A 6,750-nucleotide genomic window follows, 5' to 3' on the forward strand; every position below is an offset into this window, starting at 1 on the left:
GATACGTGGTTCTCAGAGGACGGCCGCGCTGCAGACATGTGATGATCTTCTAGAATCTGATGCACTGATGAAGATTAAAGCACCAACAGGATATAAAGGAGTTCAATGAGCTGAAACATCTACAGCAGGAACATGAATGAACACATGAATGCAGCAGGAACATGAATGAACACATGAATGAACACATGAATGCAGCAGGAACACTTTACTCACACAAGAGTACTTTTACTTCAAGTACTTTCAGCTGATAGTACTTATAAACTAAAGAGAGGTTTCACAGCGTGATGAAGAGTTCGGCTCTGATGAAACCAAAGTGTCTTCATCGAGTCAGAGCGAACAGACGCTCAGCAGGTTTTCATTGGCTCAATGTGTCTCTGCTCATTTATGCAAATCTCTCCTTCCTCCTGTCAAAGTCCAGAAAGTCTCCTCGTGCCTGTCCTCTTCATCACGTCCTCAGTCAGAGAAATGCAGCCGTGGTTTCAGTGCAGAGGGAATCAAACGTGTCACCTGATGTGACGTCTGCAGGTAAAACACGTTTTTATTCTTTAACCTGCAGCTCTCTGCACGCTGAGGCTGTGTGGCGTTCATTGACCGTCGGCTCCGTTGGCGCTCGCTGAAACAAGCCTGTTATAAAAGTAAGGTGCTGGAGGAAGTATTCAGGTACTTCACTGAAGTAAAAGTACTAACACCACACTGTAAAAATACTTCAGTTCAAGCAAAAGTTCACTGAACGTCTTCATCATAAATTCGTGACGTTTCCAGAACGTTCTCGTCTTTTCTGATTTGTTCGTGTTTTAATGTGCAGTGTTTCATCATCTCTGGTCAGTTTTGTGCTGAACTGATCAAAGTGGCTTCAGTCCAAATGTCTGGACTTCAAGCTGCTGCAGAGGAAGAGGAAGAGGAAGGAGGCCAGGAAATAAAACACATTCTTCACATATCAGTCAGTGATGATGTGGAGTCAGAGCTGCTGTCGTCTGTCCGCTCATTCATAATTCATCAATCATCTGAAACTAAACAATTTCCTCTTTTCTGTTGGTGTATGATAAACAGCTTCCTGTGGGCAGAGCTCCAGCTGGGACAGATGTGTCTCATCTCACCTGTTATGTAACTCTGAAGGGTTCTGCAGGCAGTCAGGTACAGACTCGCTCTCTCAGCCTGCAGACGGCGGCGGAGGGAATAAAACCCGCTGAAGTTCACCTGAAACACAAACTGTCGCTCTTCTTCTTTGTGACGTGTCGACGTCCTGCGGCGTCTACAGGAGGACTTCCTGAAGGCATCACTGCGTGGACGTGCACAGGAACATTTCCAGATGACGGGACGAAGTGTCAGAGCTTTTATTCTCCTAAAAATCAAAGAGTCGAGTTTCAAAATAAGAGTTTGACCAAACAGAAGTGAACTGAGCAGAAGTGAAGTCACCGTTTCTAACACTGTGCTCTTATTCTGAAAAGACGGAGAGAACTGAAACCCTCCCAGCATGCAATGGGGCAGCAGATTCATTCATCAGTCTTCTTCATCCTTTTCACTCTTCTCATACTAGTTTACAGGTTTAGCTGGTTCTGTTTCATGTGTGCGTCCATGTCTGCAGCTCACTGATGTGTTTTACTGGAGGAACATCTGTCAGACTGTGACGTCTGCTCAGATGAACGACGATGAAAAGCACATTCGTCCTTTAAGATTCGTCTGTCTGTGAAGCAGCGTTTCAGAGTCTGAATGTCGGTCCTGAAAGGAGACGCTGGAGTCTGAAGCTGGAGGAGTCGAGATCGAGGAGGAAGGACTGAAACCAAATCAATAACAAATAAATATTTTCCACGCGAGGCTGTCTTAAGCTCAGTTTACACTTGGTTTACACTCGGTTTAAACTCGGTTTAAACTCGGTTTACACTCGATTTACACTCGATTTAAACTCAGTTTACACTTGGTTTAAACTCGGTTTAAACTCGGTTTACCGAATCAGAATCAGAATCAGAAAAAGCTTTATTGCCATGTACGCTTTTACACATACTAGGAATTTTTTCTGGTGAAATTGGTGCATGACACATCTATCAAAGTAAGAGCATAAGAATATAACAATTTAAATATATATACACAAGTCTGTTTTTGTTGTTGCTATTACCGGAAACACAGTTCTGTTTTTCAGAAAGAAGTCCAAGCTGAGCGTTAATGTAACACATAGAGTTATATTTATATCAATGTGACAGAATGAGTCCGAGGTGGAGTGTGAAGAGTGTCGGGGGGGTTCCGGGCCTTGTTGATCAGGCTGACAGCAGACGGGAAAAAACTGTTCTTGTGGCGTGAGGTTTTGGTCCTGATGGACCGCAGCCTCCTGCCAGAGGGGAGTAGCACTTACACTTGGTTTAAGCTCCGTTTACACTCGGTTTAAACTCGGTTTACACTCGGTTTAAACACAGTTTAAACTCGGTTTACACTCGGTTTACACTTGATTTAAACTCGGTTTACACTCGGTTTAAACACAGTTTAAACTCGGTTTACACTCGGTTTACACTTGATTTAAACTCGGTTTACACTCGATTTAAACTCGGTTTACACTCAGTTTATACTCGATTTAAACTCGGTTTACACTCGGTTTACACTCGATTTAAACTCGGTTTACACTCGATTTACACTCGATTTAAACTCAGTTTACACTTGGTTTAAACTCGGTTTAAACTCGGTTTACACTTGGTTTAAGCTCCGTTTACACTCGGTTTAAACTCGGTTTACACTCAGTTTACACTTGATTTAAACTCGGTTTACACTCGGTTTAAACACAGTTTAAACTCGGCTTACACTCGGTTTAAACACAGTTTAAACTCGGTTTACACTCAGTTTAAACTTGGTTTACACTCAGTTTACACTTGATTTAAACTCGGTTTACACTCGATTTAAACTCGGTTTACACTCAGTTTATACTCGATTTAAACTCGATTTACACTCGGTTTACACTTGATTTAAACTTGGTTTACACTCGATTTAAACTCGGTTTACACTCAGTTTACACTCGATTTAAACTCGGTTTACACTCGGTTTAAACTCGATTTACACTCGGTTTACACTCGATTTAAACTCAGTTTACACTCGGTTTAAACTCGGTTTAAACTGGGTTTACATGGCGGACATGCATTCCTGGCTGGGGATTTGTTTCAAAGACAGAACCAGTCCAGTATTTCCCAACCTGAGGGTCGGGCCCCTCCAAAGGGTCACCAGATCAATGTGAGGGGTCATCAGATGGTCACTGGAAAAAGAAACAAAGCTGTGATTCACAAAGCTGTTTTCAGTTTCTGGGCTTTTCTTCGTATTGATCATTTGAACAGTTGTTGAATGAAACCAGAGACTCAGAGGCCTGATGAAGAGCCTCAACCAGAACCTGTCTGACAGACGAGGTCACCCTCATGATGAGGTTCAACACTTGAATAAAGTACTTAGTTTGTAGCTCAGAGATCAGAGTGTGGATTCGTCCACAGGTTTGAGTTCCGATCATTTCTTCCTCTGTGAATTTGTTCTGTCCTGAAACACTGAACAACCTTGGGCTTCACTGCAGCCTATCATCAGACTGAAGCTTTTCATTCATTCGACAGCTTCCTCCACATTTATATTTCCCCTTCAGGCGTCATGTGTTTTTCCTCTGGATCATTTCTGATCCACCCAACCTCTTAAAAACAAGCGTTCCTCAGGAAGGGCTGGTATCCAAGGCAGAGACAATAAAATGTCTGTAGGAGCAGCCTATAGGATTAGCCGCAGCAGCGGGCTGAATATACAGGCCTATACGGGCACACATGCCTCATAAAACCAACCAGGGCCCCTCTGCTGCAGGAAGAGGGCCCACGTCAGCCAAAACCCCCAATCTGAAAACTCCAGCTGAAGGTCACAGCGCTCCCCTCTGAGCAGCGTTCTGTCTTTAAGGAAGATGAAACTTTGGTGATCTCTGTGGGGACGTATGGACAGCTGGAGGACAAGGAAAGTCACGTACGTGAGACAACATCAAACAGAATGTAAGACGAAGTTTACACAAAGCAAACATGTAAACCTGTCGTATCATCGGCAAAGTGATGAAGAACGTAAAGAAGTGAAACGTTTGATGAACAGCAGAAGTTTACTGACAGGACACACAAAGTCCAAATACTCACCATGAGTACAAAGTACGAGGGAGTAAGTGAAATTTTGACCAACAAGCCACAATTTTCACTTATCTTAGACTGTTGACTTAAACGATTTATTAATATCGCATAATTTTAAAGATTCATTTTGACTCGCTGTTGTGATGTCATCTTTTTCACTTTCTATTAACTTAAAAGATCTTTATTTTGACAAAGTATTTTGTGTTTTTAACAGACTTTCCTGAAGCCCTTTGCTCCTCCAGGGACAAATGTCCTCCACCTCGTCCTCCACCTCACTTGGGTCTCACAAGCTGAGACATGTGGACACCAGGCAGGACGGTTTTACACTCACCACGACTAGTTTACTTTCACCCGTTATCTTCTTTAACTGGCACAATCAGGCTTCCGTACAGTGGTTATAATATGACAATAGGACACGCTCACACGACGGCCATTTTCCTCTGTTTTCTGTTGTTATCAGAAGGATGATGTCGTACTGACGCGCTCCAGTCGTAGAAACACCGTTAATCTGACAGATGGATCAACAGCTGAAAAGACGTAAATCCAGAGGGACATCTGGACATATTTCAAGGGAAGACATCATATGATGATGGTCCATTAGCTACCGTTAGACAACAACCATCTCTTAGCCAACGTGACTGTTTGATGGCGTTACAGGATACGAGAGGAAAGACGTGAATGAATTCTGAAATATCAGCGACATCGTGGGCATGTTTACTGAAACCTGGAAGTCAAACGCACAAAGTGAGACGTCAGAGGAAAATGGCTGCCGGGTGAATGTGGTCCATCCACCAAAAACACTAAAAATTCCCTTTATTTTAATCCTTTAAACCTCTTTAAACGTTGCATATCCAGACAAGATGTCCACGAAGCAGATTCACTTAAATCTGATGTTTTCAGTTACATAATAAATGTTCAGTCTGCATCTGCAGTGACGATTAAAGGGCTTTAAACAGTTAATTCATGTTATGTTGACGGAGCTCACACGGACCTCATTAAGGCTCTAAATCAGGGGCAGGCTGGTTTCTGGGGGGCGGGGGGGGGGCAGCTAAAGACATGATGACAGAATACTGAAGTGTCTCAAAGGATCACTGATGCGTGCAAACCAACAGAAAGCTGAAGGAAATGATCAAACCACTTCCCCACTCTTCTGTCTGCACCCAGCGTGTAAACACAGTGCTGCGTTCAGGGCGCGTTCACGTCACCGGCCTGACAGCGGAAGCCTCTGCCGGTCAGCGGGCCGCCGCTGCAGCACCAGGCCGCCACACGGCTTCACCCAGGCGGCCACAGACGGAGCTCAGTCCACGGGGAAGGGGGCGTGTAGTCCGGCCAGCCGAGGCTCGGCGCCTTCGGCTCGGCGCCTTCGGCTCCCCACAACAAAACGCCCGTGATGCCGGCTCCGCCCGCGCCTGACGCCGCGTGCTGTTACCGTAACGCCCGGAGCAAAGGCGCAGGTGTTTTTAGGGGGAGTGTCCCTGTGCTGCGGCACGCATTCAATCAGAGCCGAGGAAGGCCGCTGCCTCCACGGACACAAAGCAGAGCTGCCCCCCCTCCTCCGCTGCGATGCTGACAGTGATGTAATGCTGAATTAAAGGGCCGATGAGTCAGGAATTTACTGCCCCTGAACGCACCACCAGAAACACTGCAGGTACACATGGAAGCGGCTGAAACACTGATGCTAACGTTATTAATAATAATAATAAGAAGCCGATTATTGAAGCACATGTGGTGATGTGACAGGACCACGTCTGTCTGTCTGTCTGTCTGTCTGTCCTTCAGCTCTCACACTGATTCCATCCTTAATATGAATCTCACACTGAGTGAGGTCTCATTTATCAAAACTACGGGATCACACATGTATATATAAACGTGTGTGTGTGTGTGTGTGTGGGGGGGGGGGGGTTATTTGTGGTTTTGTTTGATATGATCTGAGCACAAACACTTTTATCTTCATCACATACTCATATACTGCGTATATATGTCAGTACATGTGTATAAATACTCGTGCTTCAGAGGCCTGACGTCCTGCAGACATGTTTTTATGTTATCCTCTCTCTCATCCATATTTTCTAGATTTTTATTTAAAGTGATGCAGGCTGTGCAGCCATTTTCTTTTATGTCTTTAGTTGTTTTTTGCCAGCTGAGGGGCTGAGCCCAGAAACCGACTGTCCTGCCTCTATGGACTCACTCGTTTCTTCGTATTTTCAGTAGTTTGTGCTCCTGTGTTTCGTCTTAAATGCTTGTTGTCTTGTTTTCACCTTCGCACACTGTGAGAAACAACATTTCATTTAAAACCACCAGGGCGACCTGAGCGACGGCTGTCAGGCCCTGATGGGAGCTGTAGTCCCTCAGAGTGAGTCCTGGTCTTCATCTTTGTTAAAACTACAAAGTGCCAGTGGACGGACAGTGAACAGGAAGTGAGCGAGAGTCACATGTGACACCACGGAACGTGATGACAGTAATGATACGTTGGAGTGGTGGAGAACATCTGCACGGTCACATGACCATGGAGTTCCTGATCTGGTCTGCAGGAAAACACGGCACACACACACACACACACACACACACACACACACACACACACACGTCGCTCAGTGACAGACATGGACTTGAAAGATCGAATCATGGACTTTGT

The sequence above is a fragment of the Chaetodon auriga genome, chromosome 16, assembly GCF_051107435.1.
Source record: "Chaetodon auriga isolate fChaAug3 chromosome 16, fChaAug3.hap1, whole genome shotgun sequence".
NCBI lineage: Eukaryota > Metazoa > Chordata > Actinopteri > Chaetodontiformes > Chaetodontidae > Chaetodon > Chaetodon auriga.